This window comes from Pipra filicauda, unplaced genomic scaffold, assembly GCF_003945595.2.
Source record: "Pipra filicauda isolate LSUMZ 115617 unplaced genomic scaffold, ASM394559v2 scaffold330_size805480_pilon, whole genome shotgun sequence".
NCBI lineage: Eukaryota > Metazoa > Chordata > Aves > Passeriformes > Pipridae > Pipra > Pipra filicauda.
Window position 1 is genome coordinate 318,599 of NW_024104455.1, and position 16,603 is coordinate 335,201.

General features: G+C 41.4%; 1 protein-coding gene across 4 annotated transcripts in view; it reads right to left on the reverse strand.

The window, feature by feature from the left end:
• ERG (ETS transcription factor ERG) overlaps positions 1-16,603 on the reverse strand; it is a 147,143-nt gene that overhangs the window by 49,149 nt on the left and 81,391 nt on the right. The gene's annotated exons all lie outside the window — the stretch shown is intronic.

Consider the following 16,603-nt stretch of genomic DNA (forward strand, 5'->3'; position numbering starts at 1 on the left):
CTTTCAATAGTGTTTACTAACCATGAATTTTATGCAGTCCTAGATGCAAGAAATAAATGGACACAGAACTAAGGGAAAGCATTAGATAAACCTTTCACTGAATGCTTGCAGCTGACAGAGACACAAGTTGAGAGAAACAGATACAAAGCACAAGTTAATTGTGTGACCAGTGTGACTGTCACAGTTGTGCCAGAGGTTATTTTTCAATTTGAATGAGCAGAAGATAATAAATAATGGAAGGCTACTATGAATGGCAAGTAAGAAGTGGAATGAAGGTGAAAAGACTGATGAAAGGGGAAGGAAAAGCAAAGAGTTTGGAACAGTCTGGAATCAGATAAAACCATACGAGCGACTCATCCCTGTCCAGTCTCCTTCTGAAGCTGCTTGCTCTGGCTCTGCTCTGGTTGATCCCTTCCTGTGTTCCCAAGGAAACTGGAGGGATCTTTCCACTTTTAGATGCCCTTTGACTGACCAGGACTATGCCTGGACCACACAGTGGGGAGAACACGCAGGAGCAAACTGATACAATATTGATGGTGCCCTCCCGTGCTCCCCAGAGGGCCCTGAACCCTCCCTGCCACGGGATGGGAAGGAATGAGGACTCTCATCCCTCATGTGCACAATCCTCCAGCCCTACTGGAATTCTGGGGCTTGGTTTTGGCAATGTCAGGAGCTGCCAAGAGCTGAGACAAGCCAAAGGCAACAGTAAGTGGGTAAGAGCACTAGACACGAGAGCAGGAAGGTGGTCTTGTTATGTCTTATTTTCCCTCTGAGAGCCTGACAGCCTGAAGACTGGAATTTGACCAAGGAAAATCCTAGGCTTTACTTAATATATCATTCAGTTCATCTGGAACACATCCAGTTAATGAGGCTTTTGGAGCTGTGGGGGGATTGATACACTGGCAAGTCAAGCAGGTAATTGTGATGCACAAGTACATGTAGGTGCCCAGCCTCAGATATCATGGAATCATGGAATGGTTTGGGTTGGAAAGGAGCTTAAAGATCATCCCATTCCTACTTCCTGCCATGGGCAGGGACACCTTCCACTAGCCCAGGTTGCTCCAAGCCCTGTCCAACCTGGCCTTGGACACTTCCAGGGATCCAGGGGCAGCCACAGCTTTTCTGGGCAACCTGGGCCAGGGCCTCCCCACCCTCACAGGGAAGAATTTTCTCTCAATATCCCACCTAACCCTGCCCTCTGTCAGTTTGAAGCCATTCCCCTTGTCCTGTCACTCCAGGTCCTTGGAAACAGCCTCTTTCCATCTTTATTTTCGTATCTGTGTCTGAACTAAGCATTTGTTCAAAGCACGGATTTCCCAAGACAGTAATTCCTCAACACAAACCCGTTGCTGAGGATTTCAAACACTACTTTTACCAAAAGAAAATTACAGTTCACTGCAAACTAATTTTGCTCCATCAGAGTTAACAGAAACATGTAATTGTTTTTTATCAGGAGAATGCTGACTCTTCAGAATGTCTTTAAAATATATAAAAAGCTTTCTTATGAGATACTTCCAGTGAGACTGAAATCGAAAACAGATCTTTAGAAACCAACTCTTTTGTAAGAATATGGAAAACAGATCTAAGGCTTCAGTAAGATTTTTGCTTCCTCATGTTGAGTATTTCATCACTGACCAGGCATGTTTTAAAGCTGTTTATTACCCTCTGAAGCTTCAGGCTTCAGTCACAACTGTGGAGGAAATGTTTGTTAGAAACATTTAAAGTTCCTGCCACATCTTCTCGTATTCTACTTTTTTCTACAAACAGTTTTTGTACACTGAGTACGCTAAATATTATATTTATAACATGCACAAATAATATTTTTAAATGAGTTAATTGAAAAGTCACTTCTTATTTATGCAGTTTTCAGAGTCCAGAGCTCCTGATTCTGGATTTCACTTAACATTCCTGAGGATATTTTCCTAACTTGTTTTTTTTTTTTTTTAGCTGTCAGTGAAATCATCAATTCTTGCAATGAAAACCACACCACTCATTTTAAATCTTGGTAGCTAAAAGTTTTGCATTCCACACTGATCTTTTATACAAGCATTTCTATTGCCATAAGCAGGACTATTTGCAAATAAGAGCCTCTAATGGACAGATATTTCTTAAAGCACTAGAACGACTTCAGCAATAACTGAGCTTAGTGGCAGCCTGTGCAATTTTAACAGAATAATGTCCCATTTCGTGTCAGATTAAAAGCTCTTAGAAGTTATTAATTACCACAATTCTGTGGGAAATAGAAAAGCTCTGAAAATCACAACGGAAGTGTCTCAGGTGGGAACCTGAAAAAACCCAGCTGTTCCTGAAAATGCAGAGGGGGTTTTTTCAAGTCACAGCGAGGATCTGTGGATAGAACTGAAAAATCTCCCTTTTGGTTCTCTGACCAAGTCACTGCCCATCAGATCATGCACAAAACTCACTGTGATTCACTGCTACTGCATCCCAGAGTCACTGGATCACCAAGGGTGGAAGAGACCTTCGGGATAACCCAGTGCCACCATCAGAATCACCCCTTTAGGGTGTCCCCACGTCCCCAAGGGCCACATCCAGACAACTCCTGAACATTTCCAGAGACAGTGACTCCACCTCCTTCCTGAGCAACTTATTCAAGGCCTGAATACTCTGTCAGGGAAACATTTTCTAATATTTAACCTGAACCTCCCCTGGCACAAGTTGAGGCCATTTCCTCTCATCCTTTCACTCGAGACATGGCAGAAGAGCCCGACCCCCCCTCACTGCCCCCTCCTCTCAGGGAGTTGGAAACTCTTTGTTCCCTCTGGGGTTACAACACAGGAATTAAAAAAGGCAAAATGACCTGTCCAGCAACTACATGAGTAAAGAGCAGGCTGCTGATCACACAAAGAGGAAAATCTAGGACTTTTTCCCTGCCTTATTTTTATTATTCAGAGGGAAAGATTTTCCCACATGAGCAAACTGCTCTTCTAAACATTTCAACAAGACCTGAAGTTGCAGAGTCAGGTGAACAGTGTTTCTGGTGGAAAGGGATGCAAGATGGTTTTGTGAAGATCACAGAATCATGGAAAGGCTTGGGGTGGAAGGGACCTTAGGGATCATCCAGTCCCACCCCCTGCCATGGGCAGGGACACCTTCCACTAGACCAGGTTGCTCCAAGCCCCGTCCAACCTGGCCTTGGACACTTCCAGGGATCCAGGGGCAGCCACAGCTTCTCTGGGCAACCTGGGCCAGGGCCTCCCCACCCTCACAGGGAAGAATTTCTTCCCAATATCCAATCCAACCCTACCCTCTTTCAGTTTAAAGCCATTCTCCCTTGTCCTGTCACCACCTGTCCTTGCAGAATGTCTCTCTCCAAGATGCAGGAGACAAAGAGTGAAATCAGCTCTATCCTTCAGAAACATTTGTTTAGAAGTGAAATCAGCTCTATCCTTCAGAAACATTTGTTTAGAAGTTGAGGGTCACCAAGGATTAATAAAGCAAATAAACTGCAATCTGAGTGAAAAAGAAAAAAGAGAAAGAGATGAAGGAGTCCAAAATGAGATTAAAGACATTTAGAGAAGAAAAGAATATTAATGATTAAAAAAACAGGCTGAAGTTTGAGAGGGTGGAGGGTTCTGCAGGTGGCTGGAGCACTGGGAAGGAATGAAATACAACAAATTCATGCAGGGAAACTGAGAAACTCAGAAGCAACTGAGGCAATATTTTGCACAGGACTTCTTTGTTTGCAAAGTTTGACTTTTTTGGGAGTTTTGGCCTCTGCTCTCCTTTGTTTGGCCATCTTCTCATTTATTTAAACAAGCCTGGTGACTGTAAATGGTCTCTGAAATACTGGGGGTTATAGTTTATACTCACTGTCATGAAAATTCAGAGTATAATGACTTTGTTTTTCTTTTCTGATAATGTCCCTGACAGTTTTGAGAACTCAAAAACTTTGTCCTCCTTAGGACACTTCATGACTCAAAGTACTTCCTTGCCAGATTTTGTTTTCCCACCTTTCACTTTGGGGTTGTTTTTTTCTTCCAGCACTGATTGACACTGATTATTATTGTTTCAATTGCTTATTCAAGAGTTAGAAAATTATTTTCAATCTAATTCCACTGGTTCTGCTTCCTCTCAGCATTCAGTTTTAGTGAAGAATTTCATTTTCAGCATCATCCCAGTCCTATTGAAACAGGATTTTAAAATAGTTAATTCTGAGGATTTATCAAGCTTCCTTTTTAACAACAGTAGCTGCCAACTTTCATGACCTTACTGAACCTCAGGTTCCTTTGGACCTAAATTTTACAGTCAGCTAAAAAATAAAGCTGTTAGTTTTCATTTCAGAGAAAGAAGTGTGATTTTCAAGGTTTAAAAGGCAGATAAGATAAACAATATAATATATATTATTACCTGAAATTCCATGTTTTTAAGCTCATGTCACTATGAATTCTGAATATTTTTACTGACAAAAAGTATAATACTCTTTATTGTCACTTTAATTTCAGTATCACATCCCACTGCTTTCTACCTCCACCTCGAGACTTTCATATAGAACCTTTTGCAGCAATTTAACTTGTCTTATTCAACCTTCTGAATTTCTCCTCTTTTCACTAAGCAGTTGAGGGGGGAAAATATAAGGAAAAAAATGTCTTGGGGCTCACAGACACCCCACTTAATATTGAGCTTTCTCAAGCAACCTTGAGCCCCCTTAACTGATCCTCTGCAGCACCATAAAAGCCTTCAGGCTCCCTAAATTGCAATACTTGGAGAGCAAAATTCAACTAAGATACATAGAGATGCACTATCTTTACTTTTGATATTACAAAACTTGGATATTTTCAGATTTTTAAAATACGAGCTGAAGCTTTTGGCAGTCACTACACAGACAGTGCATTTCTCCAACAGCTTTACTGCTTAACACTTTCAGGAGTGAGGTTTAATGCTGGACACCTGAAGGCAAGAAACCATCTGAATCCCAGCTTACAAACCTGAAACACCACCAGGAATGTGTTCGACTCGTTGTTTTTCATTAATTAAAAAGTGTACCTTAAAATTCCAGGTTACTGAGTGTTCATCAGAGCCTTAAGCAGGGAACTTATTTTGTGTCAGATCTACCTGTGGGATGAGGTCAAGACCTAAGCAGAAGTGACACCACAGGCAGCCCCTTAAGAAGCAGGTAAGCATTGTCCAGGTGTTATGCTGACTTCTGCAGGGTCTCTGCCCTGTGCTGAGTTCAGCCCTGTTCCATGACGTCTTCCAAGTTTTTTAGTCATGCCTCAGAAACGAAAAGTGCTTAAAACCAACGTGCTTTGGGTCTGTACCCTGGCTTTTAAGGAAAATCCTTTAGAACTACAGCCTTTTGTCAATGAAAACTGAAGGCTTCAAGTGCTCGTACAATTCAAGAAACTGCCCTTTAATTATTAAATATCACAATATTCTTGATAAAAATTGCGTGGGTCGGCAAGAATTGCATCCTCCAAGAAGCAGAGGAGGTTGACAGAGATTGAGGCCTCATAAAACCTCTACGAAAGTGGAAAACAGTATTATGAAGGGCCAAGCTCGGAAGAGAAACATACCCGAAAGTGAATTTGGTCTGGTCTGGGTTCTAAAAGGTCACATGAGGTGTGTGATGAAGGTGTGGGGGGAAAAAAACTAAATCTGAAGACAGTAAATAACGGAGACCTTCTTGCTCTCTATAATTCCCTGAGAAGAGGGGGGGTCAGGGGGGATCGGGTTCTGCTCCCAGGGAACAAGGGACAGGAGGAGAGGGAACGGCCTCCAGCTGTGCCAGGGGAGGGTCAGGCTGGACATGAGAAGGAATTTCTTGCTGGAAAGGGTGGCCAGGCCTTGGAAGGGGCTGCCCAGGGAGGTTTGGAGTGCCCATCCCTGGAGGTGTCCAAGGAAGGCCTGGCTGTGGCACTCAGTGCTCTGGGCTGGGGGACAAGGTGGGGATGGGGCACAGGGTGGACTTGATGGTCTTGGAGTTCTTTTCCAACCTTATGAGTCTGTGATTCTGTAATATTTAACACTCATGCTGACTGAACAGGATCTGGGCACCATTACAGGGAAAGTTAAAAGTCAGTAATCTACATGTACATGTTAGAGATTGTGCTTTACTTCAAAAATTTTTAACATTCATTTAAATGCCTTTTTTTTTTTTTTTTTTAAAAACGGTGTTGCAATTGTAAATCTATAACCTACAAGCAATTTTGCAATTCGTAGTTCATTGCTATCCCATTTTGAACGCCTGCAGACAAAGCTTCCCATTCAAAGTGAGAAAACAAAAACAAAACCATCACAGAACCACAGGACGGCCTGAGTTGGAAAGGACCTTAAAGACCATCTCATTCCAATCCCTTGCTGTGGGCAGGGACACCTTCCACTAGACCAGGTTGCTCCAAGCCCCATCCAACCTGGCCTTGGACACTTCCAGGGATCCAGGGGCAGCCACAGCTTCTCTGGGTAACCTGTGCCAGGGCCTCCCCACCCTCACAGTAAAGATCATATTATTTTGCTCAACAAAGACTTTGATTAAGAATAAGCAAGATCTCACCACTTTCAATTTCCTTTCCTTTTCCTAGAAAGGCAGAATTGTCAAGGAGGGGTTTTCTCACATCAGGCAAGTGGTGTAACAACACTTTCCAACTGTGAGCAAACATCCATCTCCAAAAATCCATCAGAATAGCATGGAGCACTTCTCAGTGAGTTTTTTCTCCCTGGGCAGAGGCAGCAGGAACTCTTAATTCGATCAGCATCTTGAAAAATCCAGCTCCTTATTCAAAGCTCTAAGCAGAGATTTAACAACCAAACCTTAGGGACTCTTTTCTTTAAAAAAAAAAAAAAAAAATTCAACCTGGTCCATTTAAAGACTTTCTACTAAACTTGCCTCCTTTGGCACAGAGCACCAATGATTTAGCTGGCATTGTAAAGATTTACTATGCACTTTTCCTATCTTATTAGAACCAGTCATGGAATTCACTCGCTTAAATTTCTTTGGCTCTGAGTGCAAACTGCTGAGGAGGATGACATCCAGAGGTTACATTCCTGTCTACCTTTCATTTCAGCTTTATAACTGCAGCAAGTAAATTTCCTTAAATCCCGTGGATTCTAAATCAAAGGAAAACGTATTTTTAATCTCACGAGTATTTAACAAAAAAAAAAAAAAAAAACAACCAAGAATTTAGCAGTAAGGTTGTTAGAGAGCTTGATGATTGAAAGGAGACAAAAAAGAAAATTAAGAAATTCTCAAAAGCTTGTAGGTAGATGTTTTCTAACAAAACCTACTTTTTAATATAATTTATTAGCTCTGTTAAATGCTTATAAAACATAAATTAAAAATAAACTGCTTCAATAAAGGCCTTCAGGAGAATAACTAATACTCCTAATGACACACACAAATGTGTTCTTCTCACTATGTAGGAGCCTCAGGCATGGGAACAATGATGACATTTTTTGCTGTGCACCCATCAGACAAGGCAATGATTTTTCTCTCTCTGTCCTTTTCCTATTTTTTTTGCCCCAAAAGAGAAGAAATAACATGATATTCTGATATTTCCATGGACATAAGTCTCCTCACTACTCAACCTGTTTAACCCTGTACATGTGCAGGCACCTCTGGTCTTACAGGTGTATAAAATTATAATTATATTATGATATAAGGCTGGATTTGCCTTATTAGTTTAATACAAAGCAAGGGAGGGATGTCACCTCTCCACTGCAGAGCCCAGCATGAGGAGGCCCCTTTGCACACCCCTAATCTAAACCATCAGGGGAACAGCTCAGATGCTTCCAGGCCAGCCCAGCTCCGTATGGTTTGATGGCTCTCATCTCCAACAATCATCCAATGAATAACATGGAGCCTGAGACCCTCCACAGAGCCCGATTTTTTGGCTGGGGCAGCCCAGCCTGGCTCAAAGTTCACTGAAGTCAATGGAGAGACTCAACAGCATCGACAGGATGGAGCTGATCCCAAGCCAGGACAGGAAACTCTGAGGAAACATAAGAGCTTGCCCTGTTTGTTGCCTCGAATATTTGTTTCGTGTTTTGGAATTTACTGACTGAAGCTGCGTGGAAGAAACCTGGCAGGCAGAGACCTTTGCCAAGCTGTGTTATTTTGGTTGTCTCAGAACTCCTGAAATAAACCCCAAACTCCAGTGAGACTTTTGTGTTCGTGCCGTAGCCTCCTTGAACTCGGTTCATCCAACGGCTCAGGATGAGCCTGGACTGGCAGATCTGCTGCAGTCTTGGCTTGCAAGGCACTATTATGCTGAGAACATGATGTGTCTGGTTCTTGTCTCACTTTTCTCATACCTCTGTAGCCTGTTGGGTATAATGGATCCAGTTCTGATTTATTCCGGCTTTGAGAAAGAGGAAAATTTAACCGGTTTTCTTAGAGCCCAAGACAAAACTCCCAAAGTTTGAGTGGTCACCATGATAAAAAGACATGGTTAAAAAAAACATTTTGGCTTAAAAAAGCATTAACTGAAGGCCTCACCCATCAGTAGACTGGACAGAAGTGTCCTGAGTTCTACATCTCATGAGTGACTATTCTGTCGACTAAAACTCACACCAAAATTAAGCCTTTGCAACTAAAAAAATAACCACATTTGGAAGAGAACAGGAACGCCAAACAAGCCTGTGGATGGTTCAGCTGGAGCTCGTGTCCACCAGGAGGGTTAACACGAACGTTCCTGATTGTTTCTGTTGTTTATGAATCTCGACCTTCAGAGCAGCTCTGAAATGTGCTGTCTCCTAAAGATGTTCCCCACCGATATGACACACACTTTGCATTGTTTCACTGCACACAAGCATTAATATCCCAGAGGTAACCCACCCTTCTCTTAACGGCTGCTGACAGGTCCAATGGCTGAGCAAAAATCAGTTGAAGGAAAGGGAAGTCTTGTCGGAAATGAGATTAATCTTGTAACGAGTGTTCAGCCCTGATAACCCATCTGTGCAGAGAACTGCTTTAACTGGAGAGCAATTAACCTTCACCTGACAAGCTCTGTCCAACCGTTATAAACAACATTAAAGGCACAGGATCCCTCTCGTTTCCCCCCCCCCCCTCATTTATGTAGACTAAACAACCAGGTTCTGGATTCCATGAAAACAGTGGATGTAACAGTGCCTGGATGACAAATCGCAGGGAAATTTTTTTTAAAAAGGTAATGTCTGTGTGGAAATAATGTGAAAAATGTCTCTGGCCACCACTTTGAGTGAGCTGATCTGATTAGTAAAAAGCAACAACTTTGAGCACTTCCAAGGGAATACCTCAGGCATGAGGAAAGCTGGTGGGAATACGCCAAAGACCAACAATAATAAAAATGTATGTGAGCAGATAAGAGCTGAGTGACCACATCTGAGGAACGCTGCTCTCAGGACCGAGTGTGCACTTCCCCAACACCCCTGTGAACCCAAAGCCAAGGGGCAACTTCCTGGAGCTTCCTCGCCCATGGCCTTGTGGAAGTTGCTTGTCAAAACTAACTCCCAACTTGCAGAACTGGGCTGTTGGGTCAGGTGCCCACAGGACCAGCCCTCCCATCTGACAGCTGGTGCTTCCAGTGATGTCTGGCATCTTCCACGGTCTCTGGAAGGGTCTGTAAATCCATCCTTGGATTCCCAGGCTGTTAGACCACCACATGAACATAGAGGAGATAACTGGACTTGGGTCTGCTCTTCCCAGACAAAAAGCTGTGATGTGTGTGAAGCCACAGCAGCAAAGTTCTACTCAATTATCCAGGGAAAGGCCACCATCCCAATCTCAGTCACAGTGGCAGAAACCTGGAATGACTCCAGGGGAATCACCGGCAAAACAACACAGAAAATTTGGGCTGAGCTCCTGAATAACTTGGGTGCAAGCCTAGCCCCAGTCAGGCCATACTTTTGCCTTCATTTTGCCCAACTTCACTTCAGGTTTCATAAATCCTCACTCATCCTATTGATGTGCCTGAAACCAATTACCCTGAAGTTACAATTAGCAATGGAGGTTTCTGTCTTTATTTACTTTCCCTCTGCTCCAGGTTTCTCTTTTTCCTAGCAGAAGTTCAAACATACAGGTTAGTCATGGCTTTATTTCTCTTTACAGCGAGGTAAAAATCTCTGTTTCAGTCATTTTGGTTGAATATGGATACGTGGATTGCAAGAGATGGCCACAAATCTTTAAGATATCCAGAACATGCTCCGGACTATTTGTTGGAGAATTCCACCTCAAGTCCTAGGGAAATGTGTATTTGTGTATTTTATTTGGTGATACACACAAATAAGGACTCAGGCAACACAGAGTTGGAGGGAGGATGTTTGTTTTTCATCTGACAATGCTAATGGATTATGAAACATCCCAATTTCCAAATTATAAAATGCAGAGCTACTTTTCCTACCATTGCAGAGAAAAATCCTGTTATTTCACAGCCCAGGGTAACAGCATTGGTCTTAAAGTTATTACACAAACAGATGCACTGTGCTGTGGTTTAAGTGTTTAAATAGTAACAGGTAGAGAATTACCTTCATATCAAACAAGAAGGGCTTAGATCTTTCCAGTGAATTAGATACTAACAGATAGGAAGTTCCTATTGAAAGCATTTCCTGTATTGGTAGTCCCTGATTTTGGCAACTTATCTGGGTAGGAAATGAATGCAGGAAGTATCTGTCTACAGACCCTTTATCATCAAGGTAATTGCTGTGGCAGCATTTTGCTGTTTATCAAGGTAATAAACATACGGTCTAAAAAAAGATGTTTTTCAAGTCTGAAGAATGCAGTTTAAAAAAAAAAAAAAAATCTTACAGGCACTGCAGTTGTGCAAAACCTTCCACAGAGAATTAACGTGCTGCTCCTTGTTTCTCTCATCACAGCTGCAATCAGGGATTTGCAAACAAAACATTCCCAGTCTCCTGGGTGTTTTGGTTTGTTTTTTTCTCCTCATCTCTCCTAAGCCAGGCAGGTAGTTTTAAAGAGCTCTGCCACTTCCCAAAAACAGTGACCCACCCCTTCCTGCAGGTATTTGCATATGCCCAGTCCTTGTCATCTGTTGGCAACACACACCTTTGACTAAGCAAGTCGGAGCCTTTCCTGGTGTGAGGAGGTTACCCAGCCTGGTGACACCACTTCCCACCCATCACTGGAGATCCACACTCCACGTAAACATGCATTGCAAGTGGAAGACATCATATCCTAGGCATTCCTTCCACTCATTAATTCCCAAAATCCACCGTTCCAAAAGGCTATTTGCCTCGGGCACTGTGTGTGGACCACTTGGTGTGTCCTTCAGCCTTAAAAAAAATCACTATTGCTCATCGGTCCTTTTTTTACCTCTGAAAGTTCATTGACATTTTTCAGAAAATAATTGTCACGTTTATTCGTATTTGTCAAATTTATTCCTTTTTTCTTTGAAATAAATTCGATTTGTGACAGGATAATTACCAGAAGTGGCAATCACTGGTTCACACATGGTAGTTACTAAAACCCATTCTGAATATTACTTGTTTATAACCCGCTAATATCCCTTTCCAATCTCTCTGATAGGATGACTCTGTGCATGGTAAAAATTGGCAGTGCCTAAGGATGCATTACAAGAAGCAAGATCCTTGTGATCCAGGTTTGCAACCTGAATCTCACCAGATTTCCTGAAACTTCTCCCTCTGTTCACTGTGATAAGCTGATTACAGGATTTACAGTCCTTGTAAGGGAGCAGGAATTAATTGAGGGACACAGAGTTATCCAACCTAAGGCAGGCTTGGTTACAACATTTAAAATAATCCCTTTGACAACAAAGACACTTGAAAGAAAGGACTGTGACCTTTTTCATATATATTCTTCCAAGGTTTTTTATGTTTGTTGGTGTTTCATATGCAAAAATTTCTTCCATAATACATAAATATCTATCCAAGACAGCAGGGTGACTGATTATCTCTCAAAAGAAATCAATTTTTCAATAGTTAAAGATGAACCTGATCGAAATCACATTGCAGTCAATGAACTTGTTAACTTGAAGAGGTTTGGCACTGCATGTGATATTTTCTACTGTTATTGCCCTTATTTTGTTAAAATTGATAATACAAGTATTATTAATTTCAATACAATCAATAATACATCCCCAAATTTTCTTATTTTTTTGCTGATTTTCAAATAATTCTGTTGGTTTGATTTAGAAACCTGCATAATAAAGGCTATTCCTTTTTTAAGTAAAACAGCATTATACATTTTTAGTGAATCACAAGCTGGCCCTCTGAAAATAAATAACCTCTTTTGGCATTTTGCAAAACTACTTCTGTATTTGTCTTTCAGCAAGTCATTCTCCAAGAGCACTTGTTTCTTTTAACATTATTTCTGAAAGGTCTTTTGTAACTCGGGGAACTTGCTGAGAAACGTTTTGTTAAGGGATAATATAGTGCTTGTTAAGGAAAAACAAACAAAGCAACAAACTCAGACAGTCAAATATATGCATTTTCCAGCTGTTGTTCCTTGCCTGGGGACTTAGTTCTAGAAAGCAAACCCCTTATATTTCGCTTCATTTTGGCATATGAAGACACAAACCAAATTGAGTTAAATGGCTGCTGATTAAAAGCAAAAGAAAACAGCACAAAAATCCCCCAGAATATGTTCTTCTGTTTCTATATGACTATTTCTGCCTTGAAATTGTACATTTGTACTTGAGTCAGAAATACCGTTTTACCTGGCAATAATTATGGGTCTGATTCTGCTGCCTTTATTGGAACAAAATCTTCATGGAATTGGTGGAAACTCTGAATTAAGGAGGGCAGGATCAGGATAAGGGGTTTAAAGCTCTCTTGATGTTCCTGCTTCTGATTCACCTGAGCACTCAGGTGTGTTCCCTGCTTTAAGGGGGTTGTACCATGTCAGGGGAAGTATTTACAAGCTCAAAACTAAATATACCATTGGCTCATTAATTGAGACGAGGGGGGAAGAAAAAAGATAATAACCTTTATAATTGTTTTAATGCAAGGAACAAATGTACAAATTACTGTATCAGCTCTGCTGGATTCAGTGCAGATGCAAACCTTTAAACAAAGACTTAAACATTTCCATATGCCAAGGACAGATTTATTTCTTAACTGTCTCCAGCTTTCCTTGGCTTCAGAAATATTTGAGGGAGTGCTTAGATTTTCTAAAAGAAAGTGAGAGAAAAGTAATACCAAAGAGAGAAGCACAGCACAATATTCCTCGAAAATAAATCCTGCCCCTATATTCTGCTTTAATCAGCGTGTCCATACTCTTTCAAGCCTCAGAAACCACAAAGATTCTCCTGTCCTTTATCAAATACACAGACTTTTTCTCCCAGAAATCGCAGATTCCACAGGAACAGCACAGTAGAAACCAATAATAAAAAGTGGACGTGAGCACAATTAGGCGTAAATTAAAGTAAAAGAAATATCCACAAGTATAATTGATAAATCATTGCAAAGTCAAGATCACTTACTGAAGAGTTTTTATAAGAATAATTACACTGAAGAGTTTTAATAAGTAGCCAAGGAGAAAAATATAACCAGGCTTGAACATGGCAAGGAAATAGAATTCCAGTTGCACTTTTCTATTTTATGTTCTTTCCTCCACTATAGGATAATGGGGAAAAAAGGCAAACAACAAAATGACCTTCACGATAACTATTTTTACTTCATCCCAAGGTAACGCTTAAATAAGTTTTTGCTCCATTCTATTAAACAAAAAAAACCAAACCACCACCAAAAAAAAAAAAAGACTGACACCTAATTCAGAATCATTTGATATGTTCTAAAATTGTATTTACAGTAACAGGGACACTTAGAGTTGTATTGATTTAAGAGTCTTTAGTTTCAGTGCTCTTGCACACACAGCTTGTGCCAGAAGGAAACATGTCACCTTAGCACCGAAATCCTGGATCTTAAGAGACTTTCTGCACCTGAAAAACCGCATTTTCCCCTTCAAATGCCAAAAAACGTAACAGTGAGATCAGCTGCACGTGCACCAGGTATTGGGATCAGAAATATCAGCCCCCTGACTGTACCAAACCCAAAATCCTTGGTGTGGAGGAACCTTTTTGCACCGTTCCCCTCTCCGTTGTTTCTCTCTCCAAAGCCGGCCCTGCTCCCAGTCTAAGGGGGAGAAATCCCTGGCCTGAGCAAGGACAGCTGCCCTCACAGTGAGAAAATCAGGATTAACATTATCCATCCATGGGAAAAAGGCATTTCTGCCTCCTCCTCCTTTTCAGGACAAACCTTCCACCGCGGCACTTTCCCCCTCACGGCGGAGAAGGGACAGGGGGCAGCAGAAGGAGGGCGGGGGACAAGGACAGATGTATCTCCTGGGAAAACCACACTTGTGATGTCAAACCCAGCACCAAAAATCTCACACAAGTGCTTGTCTTCACAGATACCAATTAACCCCAGTGAAGCCAGACTGATCCCTCAGGAATTACAAGTGTCCCACGGGTCTGTCTGCAAGTTTGGGATAGGGAAAGGATGAATCAGAAAATCTTACTGGAAGGCCACTTTTCTGTGTGTGTGTGCATTCCCAGAAATTTCTACCCAGTTGTGAACAAAAACATAATTCCATAACCATTCACAGCCGAATTTTGACATTTAAGGACTCCACAGCTTCACTAAAGAAGAGAGTGAATTCCCAGCACAGAGATCCCAGACAAGGCTCTCCACCTTCCATGACCACAGCCCCTTGTATCCCAGTGTTGGGATAGCTGGGATACCCTTTGCCAGCAGAGAACACAAGCCATTATATTATATTAATTATACATATTTATATTATTAAATACATATATAGAGAGAGAAATAAAAATATAACTGTTTAGCAAAAGTTAACAAACACCTGTTTGGCCTTCAGCTGGAATTTCCTTATTTCAGAAACCTCTCAGTTAAATGACTTCTCTATGAACTCCTTATAGAAGAGGAATTGAATCTCTTTGGACTGGCTTAGGGTCATGTCAGAGCAGATTTCCTGGATCCAGAGCACAAAGCACCTGCCATTTCTTCCCAGTCATTTTACATTTTGCTCTTGCATAAATAAAATCCTTGCTTCAGCACGTAAGGCCTTCCCAGCACCCTGGGCACCAAAACCCTCAACCTTTTGGGGTGTGTTTCCCCCTGCAAGTTTCACACTCCAGATGAGGAGAGAGAAGTGCACGTTTTTCCACTCAGGAGGCTTTTCTGACTGCACTGCATTCCCAGGCTGGATAAAACACGGCTCTTCTCATCTCCCTAAGTGTCAGGTGAAGGTAAAATAATAACCATGAGGTATTATTTACAATCTTTTACCTTATTACCATTTTTTTTACCCAATTACAGTTCACCTAATACGAAACACTAAGAGAAATAAATAACAAGAGCTCCTCAAAATGCAAACACCATCCAAACTCATGGTGCTGTTATTTTTGTAAGTAAATTTCCTATCAACATCAATAGTTTTTTCTGATTAATAGGCACAAAAAATGCAGCGCTACCACCTCAACACAGAGCCATTCTTTTAGCCAAAACTCAGCTCCCTGAACCTCAGGAACCACAGGGAATTTAGTTTCAGGAGCTACTTAGCATTTAACAGATACTCAGCAATGCAGAGGAGATCCAGACCTCTGTCTCTATTGATTGCCCCGTGAAAACATCAGTGATCACAGAAAGAAGAGGTTCATTAAGACTTTTTAATCACATTTGACTTCAGGCAAGACTTTCAGATCTCAAAAACCATAACAAAAAAAAAAAGCATCAAATGATCTCTAAAATATAAACAGCGAAGCAGAAGCTACTGAGAAATCCAAGTGCAGCTCCCCTGAGCCGACAGCCAGGCTATTCCATATCTCCCGCTGAATCTCTGGCATAATCAGAAAAGTGCAGAAACAGACAATACCACCAAGAAAACAAATACCCTGATCCCAAATCTGATAACACCTTGACCCCGAATCTGATAACACAACACTGCAGAGTCCTCCCTGAACATGCTCTTTATGTAAAATTAGTTTCACTATCACGAAATTACGGTTTTATTCTGCAGTTAATCGCAGCTATTGCTATGGCAGTGACTGCAACATAGAGAGAAGCAAAAACTAGACAGATACACATGTAGATTTATTCAACTAAGTGGCACGACCCGAAAAACTCAGCAAAGCCAGTCTTAAAATAATAAAAAATAAATTAACAAACCATGCACCGATGTCAAGTTAAACGCCAAGAAGAGAATTTTATTGTCCAAAGAAATTAAAGCAAAAAAAAAGAACACACCCAGGAGATCTTCCCACCACCATTAAAATAGCATTCAGAAAGGTCCCCAGTAAAAGGATCAGGGTTTCTAGAAAAGCACATAATTAACACCTGCATAAGAGAGAAACAAGAGCTGGTGCCTCTCCTTCCCGCTCGCTCAAATTTGTCTCCCCATCCACAAGAGAAACATTTCAAAGTCTCCAAAAGCGCTCTTAGGGAACCCGCTTTTTCCTTCCAGTGCACACCCTCTCCCCTCCTGGCAGTCCACAAACACATCCAAGTTGTCCCAGTGATACCTCCAAGGAATTTCAGAAGCTCCCCTTTTTTAAAAAAGGGCTTCGCATTTTTGCGATCCGCGGCACCGAAGAGTGAATTTCAAAAAAACCCAATTTTTTTTTGTCCGAGTTTGAAGTTTTTAAGCCTTGCGGATGGTTGGAGTAGGAAAAAGGAA